General features: G+C 42.9%; 1 long non-coding RNA gene across 3 annotated transcripts in view; it reads right to left on the bottom strand.

Moving 5' to 3' along the window:
• The window catches only part of LOC132020782 (uncharacterized), a 31,594-nt gene that overhangs the window by 4,468 nt on the left and 9,140 nt on the right, over positions 1 to 17,986 (bottom strand). For 2 of the 3 annotated variants that reach the window (XR_009405081.1, XR_009405082.1), the window contains 2 exons: positions 9,357 to 9,511; positions 5,121 to 5,761 (listed from right to left, as the gene is read on the bottom strand). This is a non-coding gene — a long non-coding RNA (uncharacterized LOC132020782). The remainder of the gene's footprint in view (positions 1 to 5,120; positions 5,762 to 9,356; positions 9,512 to 17,986) is intronic. The other variant, XR_009405080.1, reaches the window with a different exon arrangement.

Consider the following 17,986-nt stretch of genomic DNA (forward strand, 5'->3'; position numbering starts at 1 on the left):
AAATTTAACTTCATTTCCATTTCCTTTCCCTCAGCCTCCTTCAGTTTTATGGAGCAGAGGACGATGTTAGGGCTTGAGGGAACTGAGTTACTTTGCTCTGGAAGTTGGGCCATTAATAAGATAGTTTTTTGTTACAAATCAGTAGGACCTTTGTAAACTGAGGGAGACTCCTGTGTTGCAGGATTGTGATTTCTGCAAGTTAACCATTTGTTTTTCTTTTAGGGCAGCCAGGGGCCCTGGGTTTCCTATTTTATTCCATTGGTTCTTTTCTATTAACTTTAATATTTATTTATTTTATTTTTTTATTATTTTTTAAAAAAATATTTTATTTATTTATTTGACAGACAGAGACCACAAGTAGGCAGAGAGGCAGACAGAGAGAGGAGGAAGCAGGCTCCCCGCTGAGCAGAAAGCCCGATGCGGGGCTCGATCCCAGGACCCTGGGATCATGACCCGAGCCGTAGGCAGAGGCTTTAACCCACTGAGCCATCCAGGCCCCCCAATATTTATTTTGATGCTCAATTTTATCACCTGTTTAACCAGTGAGCCCCACTCCCTTCAGACCACTTTCAGTGCCCAATTGTCATGTCTTCGTCATTCTTTGAGCACTTCCTTACTTTCTGGCACAAAAATGTATTCCAGGCTTATCTTGTACTTTCCAGCATCAGCCCTGAAATCAGTAACTTGTTTCTTTTTGGTGAACGGTATTTAGAGCCAGGATCTGGGTGCCAGGTGTTTCATGGTTATTGGGATGTTGCTGCTCCCAGGATCTCTCGGGGAGATAGTTAGGGAACAGAGGCATATGTACACACACACACACACACACACACACACACACAATACTCATTTGAAAATCCCTATCATCCATCTATCTATCTATCATCATCATCTATCACCTATCACTATAGGAAAACTTGACTTCACTCAGATACCTTCAGTTATAGTCCAATGTCTCAGAGTTCCTTCTAGTTTCCTCCTTTTCCATATTTCCTACTCCCTTCTCAGGGAGAACTCTTGTTTTCGTTTCCCTTAGTAGACTTACTTATTTGAGCAAACTCCTTCTATATAACATGTTTCTCTGTGTCCCCTCTTACGTGTGTATTCCCTTCACATTCCTCTTTGGGCTCCAGTACCTCACACCAGGCAGCCTACCTTCATGGATTCCCTCTCTAACCAGTTTAGATCCTGACACTCCTTTCTGGCCGCTGTGGATCCTGCTCTATGCCACCATCTCCACCCAATGTGCAGGCTTAACCTTCTTTTAGGATGGAATGATTCAGGAATGGGCTGGTACAGAAGAGGGAAAATGAACCTTGCTTTTGAAAATGGTTATTTTATTACTAATTGAAAAGTCACAACTACATTTACATTCTTATTTCTTTAAATGGATCATTGCAGGAAAAAACCAAAGGCTTTTTCTGCTAACTCTGTCTCCAGAAGTAACCCACTATTATTAGTTTGATGTGTATCCTTCTAAATAATAATAATAATAATAAATAGGGGCACCTGGGTGGCTTACTCGTTAAGCATCTGCCTTCGGCTCAGGTCATGATCCCTGGATCCTGGGATAGAGCACCGCCCTGGGCTCCCTGCTCAGCAGGAAGCCTGCTTCTCCCATTCCCACTCCTCCAACTTCTGTTCCCTCTCTAGCTGTTTCTTTCTGTGTCAAATAAATAGGTAAAATCTTTTTTAAAAAAACTAAAAAGAAAGGAATTTCACATTCATACATATGTTCCCCAAGGGAAAAAAATATATGTTAATTTTTAAGGTTTTATTCTCTCCATTTTAAGAAAAGCCAGAGACCTTGAACAAGGCTTACCAGGAACATTAGTCAGGACTCTTTATTTGCCAGTGACAGAAATCCAACTCAAAAAGCATAGGCAAAAAGAAAATGTATTGGCAGATTTCATTGGGAAATTCAGGGTATAAGGACACTGGGCAGACAGCAAAGACACAGACCAATAATCATGTGTATCTAGGCCAGCAGTCAGTACAACTCCACCCAGAGCTGTGGGAGTGGAAGAGCTGTGGCAGCAAGACATCCACACACTGACAACATACAGTCACATGGAGGGAGGATGTGATAAACATTTATTAAGAAGAGATTTTGCAAATTCTCGTTAGTATCCCACAGAACGAGTTTTTGGTTTGCTGAGTAAGGCTACCTCATTGTGCAATTCTAAGTGACACATTGAAAGGTTGGATTCCCAGCTCTGTCCAGGAACATTCCAGTGTAGATAATGGAGAAATCACAGATGAAACCCTAAAGATCTTGGCATGTAGTATTCTGTTCAAAGACAGAACATTTATGAAGTAACACCCGCTTTTCCTAAATTATACCAACATGATAGATCTTAGACCTTCTAATTGTCATTAGTGTCTTTCTAAGTTGTGAATCTTGTTGCCAGCAAATAATTGGATCACTTAAAAATACCCTAGCTCTTCCTTTTAAAAAAAATTATTTTTAACTTTTCCTTTTTGTACATGAGAGTTAATCCATTTGCATTAATGCTGTGTTTGAGAGACATTTTTCCTGCCCTTCATTTTTTCGGTGGTTTGCTCTCTCCATTATGTAATTTCTATAGTGGACTTTAAACTCATTTTTCCTTTAATACAATTATAAAACAGGCCCTGTCAAACATTTAAAAATAATCATCATAATTTTTTTCTGTAACTGATTTTTGCCTAAGCAACCTTTGAACTTACTTCTGGAGATGAAAAAGCACAGAGGTATCTTTGCAAGCTAGTCTCCTCACCAACCAGGAGCTTCTCCTGCCCATTACAGCCTTATAGTATGTCTGGGCTGCTCACAGAGGCTCAGCTCTGGGTGTAACCTCTCCGCCAAGTTCTTTGGCAGTGAATACTTATCCCTCTCCTGCTGGTATTGCAGTGTCTTATATTTGCTTTTTATTTTTTTATTTTAAAGATTTTATTTATTTATTTGACAGAGAGAGATCACAAATAGGCAGAGAGAGAGAGGGAAGCAGGCTTCCTGCTGAACAGAGAGCCCGACGCAGGGCTCAATCCCAGGACCCTCAGACCATGACCGGAGCCGAAGGCAGAGGCCTAACCCACTGAGCCACCCAGGCGCCCCCTGTTTTTGCTTTTGTTTCTTTTGGTGTCATAGCCAAGAAATTGTGGCCAAGACGAATGTCGAGAAGCTTTTAAGTTTTCAGGTCTTATATTTAAGTCTTTAATGCATTTCAAGTTAATTTCTTTGACTGGCATAAGACAGGAGTCCAATTTCATTCTTTTGCATGTGAATATCTAGTTTTCCCAAGGCCACTTACGGAAGAGATTATCCTCTCCCCATTGAGTGTTCTTGACTCCCCTGTCAAATATTTGACTGTTCACACATGAAATTATTCCTGGACTCTCAGTTCTGTTCCATTGGTCTAGGAGTCCGTTTTTATGTCAGTAGCATACTGTTTTGATGACTATACCTTTATAGCAGTGGTTCTTATTTTCTTGCCCCACAATATACTTGAGGGATAGCCAACATTCCTGTGAATAACAGTGGCTCCCACGATCCAAGGGAACTTTGTATTTAGGACGCTATTACTAATTATGCTAAGACAACACGCACGAACCAGTATTGTTTCAGGGACACTGGGACATGTGAGCACCCTAATTATAGCAGTGATTTTTCAGCTGGGGGGAGGGCTTAATCTCCTAAAAGAGTGTGTGAGGATGTCCGAAAAGCCAGTGGTGTAAGTAACAGTTAGGACCTGAGTAGAAAAAATAGAAACAACCATAGTTATTCTAAGAGAGAGAATTTAGCATATGGAATCGTTAACCAATGATTGAGAGACGGAAAAGATGAAAGGGAACACTGCAATTTTCCTGGATGGAAACTGCTGCAAGCCACTGCCTCTCCCAGGGCTGGGAGGGAAAAGTCGTTGGGATAATGTGGAGTTTTTGCTCCAAGGAGAGACGCGCGGGGAGCTGGAAGCCAGACCCTGGTGGACGGGGCACTGGCTGGCTGGTGCTGGTGTGGTCGCAGCTCTGAGGAGGTCTACAGCGGCACAGAGCCCCGGACCTCTCAGGAGGTGTCAGCTGGCTGGCGGTGGTTTTCTCTAAGGACATCATCGGGCCCATCTAGGGGGAGTGTAGGAAAGAGCTACAAACTGCAGTCACCATTGCTGCTGAAGTCAAGCATTGATGTCACAGGAAGAATGGTTGCTAGGCTGGCGCTGACATCATCAGCTGATGAGGATTTCTCCTGGACAAGTTCCAGAGGAGGGAATACTTTCTGAGGACAGGGTCTCTAACTGGGAAAACGGATGTTTTTTTAACGGGTGCTGTAATCACCGTGAGCTAGCACAGTTTACCGAAGCTCTTTTTTAGCTAATAACTGTTCCAGAAAGCAAACAGGAAGGAAGAAATCCCTCATCCCTCCAGCCTTCTGGATGCCCTATAGAGCCTCTGTGAGAAGATCCTAACAGGGCGAGCTGGCAGAAGAGAAATCTGGTTTGCAGAGTTCCAGGCACAGCGATATAAACCGACACAGAAGGGTGGAAGCTTAGGGAACGTAGCTCATAACCAGCGCATTCCGCCCCTGCTCAGCCCCTCTCAATTCTTCTGTGTATATTGAGCTTCTATAAAATAACAAAATAACTTTATGCTTTGGAGGACAAGCAGAAACTTCCTTTGTACAAATGAAGACATTCTCGCTTTCTCGCCTTAACACATGGTCCTAGTGCTGACTGCCTCCATCGCTGGGTGATTGGTACCAGATCCTTCCCTGGAAGAAAACGCCCCTTCACCCCTATGCTCTGCTTTGTTAAAGCGAGGACTCAACTTATTTTCCATTTTCCAAGGGAGAAAAGGATTCCATTTGGAACAGGTTTGACTCTGCAGAAGACCTTTGGTATGCTTCGGGTGCTAGCTCATGGTGATTATGTGTAATGCTCTGTTGACCAAATGTCCATTTTCCCAGTTAGAGACCCTGTCTGCAAAAGGCATTCCCTCCTTCTCTGGAACTTGTCCGGTGGAAATGCCCATCAGCTGATGATCTGACCCCAGGCAGCTCTTTAAAGTAGCTACCACCGAGTTCACAGGAACCAAGGGAAACCCCTTCTGGTCTTTGTTCTGTGCCCCTCTCCCCCATCTCCACATACCTGGTCCAGCATGTCTCCAACGTCCCTTGCCCATGGGCTGCCACTGCTGTCCTTTGCCTCATCTACCCGGCTGCACCCTGGCGTCGGGTTTCTGACCAACACTCCCCAGAAGCACCAACCTCAGCATGCTTCTGCCATCACATGGCTCTCTTTCTGTTCATGGACTCTCTGCTGGCTCAAGGAAAAGCCCCTCTTGCAGAGCTCAGCCCAGAACTCTTCTAGCACTGACCATGTCCGTACGTAACTGCACAGTGAGACTTCTAGCCACATACTCTCCCTGCTTGCCTTTTCCAAACCAATTCTACGCAAGTTCTTTACTCTCGACTGCACTTGCGGTGGCCAGTGATCCAGCTCAGCCAGCTGACTCATGAGTTCTAACCCACATAGCATTAACTTGTCTTGCAAACCTGACAGTCTCCCTCCCTTTAGCTCACTGGGGCCAGCTTTGCTCATCTAAGGTCAATGCATTCATTTTGTAGCTATTATCCTTTATTCCTAAGTGGTATGGAGCTAACAGCTGCATTCTTCCAGCTCAGGGAGATTTCCTGGAGCGTACTTCCTTCCCCTCCTTGCCTTGAATGACCAGATTTCAGTCTATGAGCTCCTCTTCTGAGGTTTGACCTCCTGGATCTGGATGGAACCTGGATTTGAAAGAATACACAAATTTATTTTCATGGCAGTAGGTGCTTCCTGCTAATTCTTAGAAGTCAAAGTGTTGGCAAAGACAAGGGTGGATTGACTATTCTAATCTTTGTCAATTTCACTTATTTATCCATCTCTTATAATAAGAACCAATCCTTTTTTAAAAAAAATTTGATTCTCAATAAGATGGATAAGACATATATGCCTTTACACTTTTTCCACTAGTGTAAACTCTGTCCATGTTTGGCATTCTTTTTGATTAACCTAGACAGTCTTTACCCTGATAATTGGCATAATTATGGTCAGAGCTCGAAGTCTCTGGACCTATTTTAGATCATCATTCAGTTTTTGTGACTAACCATTATTTCCGTTAGGTCATATCCCTAAAGATCTGTGAATTTAAGTCAAAAGATCCTGGGCAGGGGCGCCTGGGTGGCTCAGTGGGTTAAGCCTCTGCCTTCCACTCAGGTCATGATCTTGGGGTTCTGGGATCCAGTTCTGCATCAGGCTCTCTGCTCAGCAGGGAGCCTGCTTCCTTCTCTCTTTCTGCTTGCCTCACTGCCTACTTGTGATCACTCTCTGTCAAATAAATAAAATCTTAAAAAAAAAAAAAAGATCCTGGGCAATTGATTTTCAAACACAATCTAAAACTGTTGAATGGGGGTGCCTGGGTGGCTCAGTCATTAAGCCTCTGCCTTTGGCTCAGAGCATGATCCCAGGGTCCTGGGATTGAGCCCCCCATCGGGCTCCCTGCTCAGCGGGAAGCCTGCTTCTCCCTCTCCCACTCCCCTTGCTTGTTTTCTCTCACTGTGGGTCTCTCTGTCAAATAAATAAATAAAATCTTTAAAAAAAATTAAAAAAAAAAACCTGTTGAATGGAATGATAAGGGCTATTGTAATGGTCCACTACGTCTCAACTTTTCATTTGGCTATGAATTAACTGGTCATCTTGTTAAAATGTGGATTTTGATTTAGGAAGTCTGTTGCAGAATCCGGGATTTTGCATTTTAAAATAAATTCCCAGGTAATGACAATGATGCTGGTCTATATAACATGTTTTGAATAGCAAGGTTCTAGACTGTGATAAGCAGCCTCTCCCTGCTTTTCAGCATATTGAGGGTAGATGTCATGAACACCTTCAAAAGCAGTTTGCCAGAAGTTGTTTGTGTACATGTTGTGACTTTTATAATCGGGTAATAAGAAAAACAATACATATTGGCAGCTCTAGCACACAGATTTGTATCCTCCACTGAAAATCCCCTAAAATAACAGTAAGATGCCTTTTATTTTTTATTTTTTTTAAAGATTTTATTTATTTATTTGACAGAGATCACAAGTTGGCAAAGAGGCAGGCAGACAGAGAGGAAGGGAAGCAGGGTCCCTGCTGAGCAGAGAGCCCCATGTAGGGCTCGATCCCAGGACCCTGGGATCATGACCCCAGCCGAAGGCAGAAACTTTAACCCACTGAGCTACCCAGGTACCCCAGTAAGATACCTTTTAAAATAAAGACTATAAACCCGTAAGGAAGAAGAGAAGACTCATAGCAATGAAATTTTTAGGAGAAAGCAAGTGGCAAGTGGCAAATGACTTAGCAGAATTGAAAATACTGAACACGTCCGTCACCAATGGGCATCTCAATTTAATTGAGGAACTCCCATAGGGCTGAAGAATTAAGGCCCTAGACATCTCTGGAAGTGGATATTGGCCAAGGCCTGAGAAAATAAGGATTGCTTGAAAACTTATTTAAGAAACTGACCACTAGACCTCCTCCCAGATGAGTACAGCAACTGTCCCTCTCATACCAGGGAAGAGGGGGTAAAAACAATGAGTATTTAGATAAGAGTGGGGGGCACGGATATTGTTCTGAAAATGGGATGAAGTGAAAATGTACATAGTCAGTCTGAAACCCTGAGCTCAGTCTTCTTTCTGTATTTGGCAACCAGAATGGAGGCAGCCGGACATATGCTGTGATTGGGGGGAAATATCAAAGAAGAAAACAAAGAGCACTCGAATCTCACCTCCCAAAAATAACTGCTGTTAAGAGCTCAGCTGTGGGATGGGATGCATGCGTGGCTCAGTCGGTTAAGTGGCTGCCTTCGGCTCAGGTCACGATCCCAGGATCGTGGGATCGAGTCCCGCATCGGGCTCCTTTCACAGCGGAGAGCCTGCTTCTCTCTCTGCCTCTGACTGCCACTCTGCCTGTGTGCTCTCTCTCCCTCTCTCTGACAAATAAATAAATAAAATCTTAAAAAAAAAAAAAAAGAAGAAGAAGAAGAAGAGTTCAGCTGTGGCGCACCTGGGTGGCTCAGTGGGTTAAAGCCTCTGCCTTCAGCTCAGTTCATGATTTCAGAGTCCTGGGATTGAGCCCCGCATTGGGCTCTCTGCTCAGTGGAAAGCCTGCTTCCCCCACCCCCTGCCTCTTATGATTTCTGTCAAATAAATAAAATCTTAAAAAAAAAATTCAGCTTTAAGATTCAGTGTGTTTCTTCCCAGTTGAGTGTTTGACCTAGCACATTTCTTTTTACCCTGTAGGTTTAATTGAATGGAGCAAGCACGAGCTGAGCACCTACTATGTGTAAGATGCTAAGAACATACAGACAAAGACACAGACTTTGTTTCAATTCCGTTATGGGTTAGAGTTACTCCAAAAGAGCCAAAAGCAACATGGAGTTTTAATTGCCTAGGGAAGTCCCTCCCTTTCCTTTCTTATTAACAAATCAATACCACACTTGTTTTTTTTAAAGATTTTAGTTGTTTATTTGATAGAGAGAGACTCAGTGAGAGAGGGAACTCAAGCAGGGGGAGTGGGAGGGAGAAGCAGGCTTCACACTGAGCAGGAAGCCTGATGTGGGACTCAGTTCCAGGATCCTGGGATCATGACCTGAGCCAAAGGCAGACACTTAATGACAGAGCCACCCAGGCATCCCCCAACACCACCCTTATTAAACTTAATCTTTGTAGCTCCAGAAGTTCCAGAAAGAGGAGAAACTTTGCCAAGGCTGGTAATATACATTAAAAATGAAATACACTATGGGCTACGCAGGAGTTTACCAAATTTAATTCTTATTCTACGTTTGCTACCAGAAAAAAAAAATGTCAGGTGCAGTCAATGTTTATAATTTGGCCAATGTAACTAAGAGTGACCTACACCACGGTGTGATTTCAGCTGAGAAGTGGGGCAGAGCAGTGGCCTGATGGTCCCCATGTTTTCTTTCTCCCATCTTTCTTTTTAAAAAAATTATTTTTTTAAAATATTTTTTAAAAGATTTTATTTATTTATTTAACACAGAGAGAGAACACAAGTAGGCAGAGAGGCAGGCAGAGAGAGAGGGGGAAGCACACTCCTTGCTGAGCAGAAAGCCAGATGCGGGGCTCGATCCCAGGACCCTGAGATGATGACCTGAGCAGAAGGCAGAGGCTTTACCCACTGAGTCACCCAGGTGCCCCTCTCCCAGCTTTCTAATCCGAAGAAGAAAATCAGTTTCTGTGCACTTTAAACCCAATTTGGGCAAGGAATCCATCTCTTCTCTAATGCCCATCTGATGAGGGGAAAAATTAAACCAGCCAAGCAGGTGAGCGAATGTTTGGCCCGCACCGTTGGTTGTTGCTGGGTTCCAGCCTATGTAGGTCACTTGCTTGGCAGTCACAGTCCTGTCTGAAGGGGGACATGGGCAGCATCCCACAACATCCTACAGCATTCCACGACAGTGTAGCACAGGTCTCCAGAGCCTGACTGCTGGGGTTCCTCATCTGTAGAATGGGCATGTTAATAACAGCGAGGGTTGTCAGAGAAGATTAAATGAGTTCATATTTGTAACCCACATAGACCAGTATTCTGCACCTGATAGGAGCTATGTAAGCATTTCCTGATCATTTGAAATAAACTCTGTCTGAATGGACTAAAAAAAAGGTGACACCCTTTACTACTCAAAAAAGATTATAGACATGAGAATCAGGTGACCCTTTTTCCATTCTTTAGTCTGGCTTCTTCCCAAGTGGCTGGTAGGTTTTCTTTCCCATCTACGTCATGAGAAGTAAGGCATTCCACAATTAGCTTTAGATGGTAGTAGTGTATCTTAGCCAATGTCAGACACAGCTTTAAGCATTTTGTGTACATTATCTCATTTGACCTTCCCAGTCAATAAAACCAATCACAGAAAAGCTAAGTTCTGTGCCTAAGCTCACATAGGTGGTTAATGGTAGAGCCAGCATTCAGTCCTAGAAAAGCTGGCTCCCGGGATCGTGAGCTTCACCGTGACAATGGACTGCCCCTCAGAGAGCATGTTCTGCTGGGAAGAACATGCAATTTTAAACGCTCCTGATCTTCCCTTTTGCCTCTGCTATTGGTAGAAACCAGTCATTCCCCAAGCCTCAACAAGGCTCCCCAGTTCCTGATGTGATGGTGCTCCAATGGGCCGCACAACCACCCAGCTTCTAACCTCTCTGAATTTTTCTTTCCACTTCTATCAAAACTAATTTATATTTGCTACATTCATAGTCAAAGTAGAGGAAAAGATAAGTCAGCAGGCCAACCGGGCTCTTGCCTCAGAGGGAACCCCATTACAGTAGCCCCTCTTATCCATGGTTTCACTTACTGTGGTTTCCTTCTTTCTTTCTTTTTTTAAAGATTTTATTTATTTATTCGAGAGAAAGAGAATGAATGAGAGAAAGAGAGAGAGAGCTCACGCAAGGGAAGAGGCAGAGGAAGAAAGAGAAGCAAACTCCTCTGCTGAGCAGAAAACCCGATGCAGGGCTGGATCCCAGGACAGCAGGACCATGACCTGAGCCAAAGGCAGACACTTAACCGACTGAGCCACCCAGGTGCCCATCACTTTCTGTGGATTCAGTTACCCTGGTCAACCTCTGTCTGAAAGCAGGTGGTCTTCCTTCTGAGCATCATCAGGTCAGGGTAGCCTAGCACTACGTCACAGTGCCTACGTCATTCCCCTCACTTCACATCACGTAGGCACTTTATCATCTCATGTCATCACAGGAAGGGTGAGTACAGCACAGTAAGTTACTTTGAAGAGAGGGACCACATTGATACAGCTTTTACTACAGCATATTGATATAATTGTTCTATTTTATTATGGTATTATTGCTAATCTCTTACTGTGCCTAATTCATAAGTTAAACTTTATCACAGGTACGTATGTATAGGAAAAAACAGTAGACGTAAAGTTTGACACCATCCAGTTTCAGGCATCCACTAGGGGACTTGCGAGACGGGGACTGTCATGGGCCATTATGGTAAAGTAATGCTCAGCCAATTCTGTATTTCAGCATTGCAAGTCCTTATATCCAGTTTTAACCATTATCCCAGAAGATCAACTCTGGGAAGAGGCTGATGTACAAACCAAGAGCCCAGTTTACAGGGAAGCTACTGAGTGTAAAACCTATCTAGAGCATTTTCTTTCTTTCTTTTTTTTTTTTTTTTAAAGATTTTATTTATTTATTTGACAGACAGAGATCACAAGCAGGCAGAGAGGCAGGCAGAGAGAGAGAGGAGGAAGCAGGCTCCCTGCCGAGCAGAGAGCCCGATGCGGGACTCGATCCCAGGACCCTGAGATCATGACCTGAGCCGAAGGCAGCGGCTTAACCCACTGAGCCACCCAGGCGCCCCCTATCTAGAGCATTTTCATAGGATGCTAACTATGAGGTCTTGTGAGACAAAAGGCAAGACTAACTGGGTGAGATGGAGAACATCTGGATCACAGATCAAGGTATTGTGTGGTGAGGACACATTGCCAGCCAAGAAATGAGATGCTTTTAAAGAGTATTTCCAATCAGTTGGTGCCATGAGTGAACTGCCTTCTATCCACTCTAGAAGTATGGTGTCCTGGGGCTTGGCAGGGGTCCTCAGGTCCAGAATAGCCGCTCTCCTGCACAGGGCCGCAGACCATCTGGCCGGGCTTTCCTCTCTGGCTTCTCTGAGGCTGCACCCACCACCCCTCTGTCAGAGTCCTACCATATTCACACTTGTGGCAGTGTGCCAAGTGGAATGCATGTCATGTGCACACAGCACAGTCCAGGCTTTTCTGGTGACCTATCTTGCCCCACAGAAACTCAGGAGGTTCTCATGACTACTCAGCATGACATTAGCAAACCATATCTTGGGAAGGGTTGCATCTGAAATGACTCATCTCACATCCAGAGTGACACTATTTCTAACTTTCTGAGAAATCGCCCCACTTAGAGCTAATAGCTTCCTGATGCAGCAACTGGGGATTCAACCTTTGTAAATCAAGTGATAAAATGTGATTGTGGTGATTTGCCCAAGGGAGAGGAAAAGAAGGAGAAAGGACACTGGTTGAGTTAAACCTGTGTTGAGTTAAACCTGCTCATGATTATTTAGTCCACTAACTTTAAAGCTTTTTACTTGCCTTGTTTTATCTGCCTTGCAACACTAATTTGTTGTTCTCTTGTTACAAGAATGACTTTGGAATTGTTACCCTTGAGTAAGGCAGAGGTCAAGTTAACAGAATCCAAACAGATGTCATTTGAATATCTGTAAGAACTGTAGCACTACGTATAGGGAAAATATGAAAATAATACAGCTTAAATATAACTGGCAATAATCTATTGGGTCCACTTAGTTGGTGAATCAATGTGGGTGGGGTGGCAGAATTAAGTCAGATGTGAAAATTAGGGATCACACCCTCAAATGCAGGGTTAGTGGATTGTACAAGATCCCCTTAACTGGCATAGAGATATGGAAAGAGACTTCTAGTAGTACTTGTCTCCCATCATTGTGAGAAAACACATCTTACATGTTGAAATAAACTTGGAGGCCCAAGATGGAGCCGCTCCAACCCCTGATGCCCCGTCAGCAAAACCTGCTTGCGTGCTCTTAAATGCTCTGCTTTACCAGAAATGCAGTGTATCCAGTCAGCCAATCTCTAAATGCCAGGCCAACTCTGGACTCTATACTTATTTCTTTGTTCCTTGATCTTTCTAAATCAGGTCAGATATGCAACCTTAACCAACCATGCCCTATTTTGGAGCTTGAAATTTTAATCGTCTTAAAGCTCTCACTCTTTCCCAAGATGTCATATGAAGAACTTTCACTTCTTGTGAGGCACTGTATTCCCTCAATCCATGGATTGTGTTCCCTTGAAGAAAGAACATCGGACTTGTTAGTTTTGTCATTTGACAATGTCTACCAGCATAAACATTTTTACCCAAACTGAAGTCTCAGGTCTATAAGCAACCTCAGCTACCCAAAAGGACAATGTCAAATTACTTGGGAGGAAATGATTTACTCCTTTATGGGTAAATGTCTGAAGAGACTTAGAATTAAGTCTAAAGATGGTCAAATAAACCAAACCCTGAGTTATTACTATTCTGAACTAAAATGCTCTGGGAATACTCCATAGCTATATAGTATTTTAAGTACCTAAAACATGTGAGAAAATTAAGATAATTTGACTTCGCTATATTTATTTGTTTCTATTTGATTTATAAGGCTTATTTAAGGTTTGTTTGTCAGTCACAAAATTGATGTACTTTAAAGAGAAAATTAAATATGTTATTATTATTATTATTTTTAAGTAGGCCCCATGTCCAGTGTGGAGCCCAATACAGGGTTTGAACTCAGGACCCTGAGATTAAGACCTGAGCTGTGATCAAGTGTTGGACACTCACCTGGCCAAACCACCCATGTGACCCTAAATACATTAAGTTTATTAGTAAAGTCTAAGTTTCTCAAGGGAGTTTAAATAGCATAACCGAATATTAATTGAACTCCCCCTTAAAAACTGATAAAATCTGCTAAATTGTATGGATAAAATAAGGTTTATAAGTTGAACAGATTATTAAAGAATAATGTCTTTTATTACAACTTTAATAAATCAGACATTAATTTTAATAATCAAAGTGAAGTGGGGAAGCTGAAGGGACTCTGTTTTAGAAAGACTCCATCTCTGCCAGTTTTCTGCTAGGCCCCATTTACTCTTGTTCTATACTTAGCCTCCAAAGAAGCCAAAGAATCTGTGTACCCACTTCAAAGCAGAAGCAAGAAAGTTCGTCATTCTCTGAGTTTTGTCCTATGCCCCAAACACCCGATAACAACATTTATCAATCAATCAACCAACCAAGAAGAACTTGATCCCAGGCATGTTCCAGGACATTAGCTTTGAAAAAATCTTGGCTGATGCTGGCATCAACCCCTCCCCCAGCCTTCAGTGATTCATGAGATAACACCTGTCTGACACTTGACACTTGCCTTTGATTGGACCCTACCCTGGATTCCTAAAGGAACTTGTGCTCTAGACCCCTTTCCAATATAAACCCCTAACCTCAAGCGATGACAAGACTCAATCTCCTTTCCTTTCTGAGTCTCTCAGACACTCTATCTGCTGTTCTCTGTCACTCACGCTCTTCAATAAACTCTGCTTTCACTTCTTCGGCTCACATTGGATTTCTAACCTGGGAGAAGCCAAGGACCCTCTTAGGCTGGTCCAGTGGAAATCCCTTCTGGGTGCTTGGACCCAACCTGCCTGCATCAAAAATAATCCCAGAAAAGTCTTTTCTGCAAAACCTTACGTAACACCTATCTTTACAAAATGGGCTTTGAGTCTATGGGTTCCTGGGTAGTAATCTAACTCCTTTGTGAAACAAGGCGTTCAGATTACTCAATAGAAAAATGGAAGATGAAAACACTCACTTTACAAATCAGGAAAACATCAATAAACATATGAAAAGAAATGTAACCTCCCCAGTGGTTAAAGAAATGCCAAGTAAAACAAGAATGACTTTCCGATGACCAAGTATCTTGTTTGTTTTGGTTTATTTTTAATGTGGGTGTCCAAGGTTAACAAGAACTCAGGTTACCTGGGTACTTAGGCACTGAGGCCTAAGGGGAATTTGGTAGCTCATTAAAAAATTTAAAAACCCACATAAATTATGTATGCCCATAGGAATGGTATTATGTATGGACCAGTATTTTTATTCTCAAAAATTTATCTTAAGGTAATAATAAAATAACAACTTACATATTTAACCTCCTTGCAGTGTTGTGGATAATTGCTAAGAACTGGAGAGAATACAGCCAGCCAAGAATAAATAAAATGTGACATGTTAACAGAATAAAAGTGATATGATCTAAATATGACATAAAACATATGTAGCACTTCAATGTATATTAAAAGAAAAAAGTATCATATAAATACTATGACCCATTTAAAAAGGATATAAATACATAAAGAAAAGTCTGCATGTGTGGTCCAAAAAAAATGAAGACTGGTTATCTCTCAGTGGTAGAATTATGTTCATTATCATTTCCTCCTTTTGTGTTTTTCATGTGTTATAATGTCTTATGACCAGCCTATATTGCTTATATAATAAGGAAAAACAATAAAACTGTGTGTATGTTTGGCTTGTTTTTTCATTCGTGTCAAGGTATGAGCAAAACTTAAGTTAAAAAGGGAGAAACAGATGAGAGGTCAGGACCTACAGCACAGGAAGGTTTACTATATGTATAATCGAGCACTCACTTTGTAATTTGTCCAAAAACAACACAAACATTGCTGAAAGGGGGAAATACACCTGAAAAATGCACCTTTTCCTCAGAAAGCAACCTAAATGTGAAGTTTATCCTACAAACATGACTGAAAACTTCCTCTGAGCAGGACACGGTGCTATGGGTGAAGTGCAGAAATGAAAACAATGCCCTTGACCTCAAAGAGCTCAGAGTCTATGGAGGAAGAGCTTCAGGCATATCAATAATACATGGCAAGCATTCAGCTGTGGGGATGGACAGAAGAGTCACCTCACAGGGGAGGGATCTGGGGAAGGCTTCCCAGAGGAGATGATGCTTGAAGAAACCCTCGAATGACTAGTGGGAATGGCTTGGGTGTAGAGGACATTCTGGGACATGCTTTTCCGTTCTAGAAATGTTGCCTAGAATAGTTTTCAATCTCCAGTATAGACTGAAAGGTGAGGTTGATTCTAATCTGATCTGCAGATCTGTCTTATGGAAATAGGACTCTTTGCCTCCCCAGGTTCCCATCAACAACTTTTCTAAAAGCAAATGAATGAAACAGAGGCAATGGAGATCCTGTCACATTTGTGCCTTTGCAAGCCATTTTGGTTAAATGGGAATGAGAGGAGTGCAGTGAGCTGTTAGACAATTGGACTTTTTAAAAAAGATTTTTAAAAATTTATTTTCAAGAGAGTGAAACAGCAAGAGCAGGAACACAGGCAAGGGGAGTGGGAGAAGGAAAGCAGGCTTCCTGCAGAGCAGGGAACCCAATGCAGGGCTTGATCCCAGGACCCTAGGATCATGACTTGAGCTGAAGGCAGATGCTTAATGACTGAGCCAACCAGGCCCCCCAGCAATTGGATTTTTTAAAGTAATCTCTATACTCAGCATGGGGTTTGAACTTACGACCCAGAGTTAAAGAGCCACATGCTCCATCAATGGAGCCAGCCAGGCACTCCCAGACAACTGGACTTTTTTTTTTTTTAAGATTTTATTTATTTATCAGAGAGAGAGAGAGGGAGAGCGAGCGAGCACAGGCAGACAGAATGGCAGGCAGAGGCAGAAGCAGGCTCCCCGCTGAGCAAGGAGCCCGACGTGGGACTCGATCCCAGGACGTTGGGATCATGACCTGAACTGAAGGCAGCTGCTTAACCAACTGAGCCACCCAGGCGTCCCGACAACTGGACTTTTAAAAGCCTGCTCCAAAGGCCAATTAAAATAAATGATGGGGAGGGAGGGTGGGCATCTGGGTGGCTCAGTAGTTTAAGTGCCCCACTCTTGATTTTGGCTGAGGCCATGATCTCAGGTTTGTGAAATTGAGCTCTGAGGTGGGTATAGAGCCTGCTTAAGATTCTCTCTCTCCCTCGGCCCCTCTACCACTTTCCCTTACTTAAAAAAAACCTGATATCTTAACTTTCATGGGGAATTGGCTTAGAGAAAAGAAGAGACAGAGGGTCACCTGGGTGGTTCAGTCTTTAAGCATCTGCCTTTGGGTCTGGACAACATCTTGGGGTCCCGGGATCGAGCCTCACATCAGGCTCCCTGCTCAGCAGGGAACCGGCTTCTGCTTCTCCCACACCCCCTGCTTGTGTTCCCTCTCTCGCTGTGTCTCTCTCGTCAAATAAATAAATAAAATCTTTAAAAAAAAAAAAAAGAAGTAGAGACAGAAATAAACACAGGTAGCAGAGGCCTCAAGGAATCAGGAATATGACTGGTTGTGTTTAAAACTACCATTTAGCCCAAGCTTATGATGCTCTGCTCTGAAGACAACTCTGCTAACATGATCTCTCTTCACCCTTTAAATGACTCTGAGAAGCAAGATATAATTATCCTCACTGTAGTCACGGTGACGTGTGGGACACGGTCTGCAAAGAGGAGGTGTCATGAGCCCTCATGAAAGATGGAAGTGGCCGCTTGAGCAATGGGGTGTTCCAGCCCTGAGAGGACAGTGACCCCTGTTTTTGCTCACCATCAAAGGGCAGAGTGCCATTCCGACAAACTTGACTCTGACCAGGACTGCTGTCTGCACGACTCTGAACAAGTTATGTAACCTCTCTGAGTCTGTTTCCTCTCCTCCAAAACAGGAGATATAAATCTTTCTAAGTCTAAAGGGGATAATGTATGTAAACATATGTATATAAATGCTTACCCCAGCAGCTGGCACATAGAAAGGGCTCAACAAATGTTTGTTCCTGGTATTATTTTCTTTTTCTCCTATCTTATTGAAGACTTTCAAACCTAGGACAGTAAGAGTCTCCTACGTTGAAAGAGCTGGTGACCCGACACTAACTTTAAGGTATCCTTCTTTCCTACTGGAGGGTCAAAAAGACACCCCCACTGGCAGGTTAGAATGGGTCTGTGATAAACATTTCCCTCGTACCTTTGTCACTTATGAACAGCTCAGTCATTCACATTTAATCTTCCCCAAATGAAAGGAAAACTGACCTGACATTGCCTGTCTGTTCCTTCCACCCCCAAACACGTATTATTGGCTATGGATGTCTCACATCCTCGGGCTACCCCACCCCGGCTCCCTGGATCATATTGGACCTCTGAGCTTACACTGAATGAAAAGGTTGTCTACCATTTTTCACTCCCAGCAGGAGTGTTAAAAGGGAAGCCATTGAATTCTAAAACTAGAAATTGGAAACTGGAAATGTTGGGTCGAGTCTTCAAGCTTACCTACGACCTTCATACTCAATCCTGTCTGTTGTGGAATTTGTCAGGACTTGACATTGTATTGG

This window comes from Mustela nigripes, chromosome 6 (assembly GCF_022355385.1).
Source record: "Mustela nigripes isolate SB6536 chromosome 6, MUSNIG.SB6536, whole genome shotgun sequence".
In the NCBI taxonomy this organism is placed as follows: Eukaryota; Metazoa; Chordata; class Mammalia; order Carnivora; family Mustelidae; genus Mustela; species Mustela nigripes.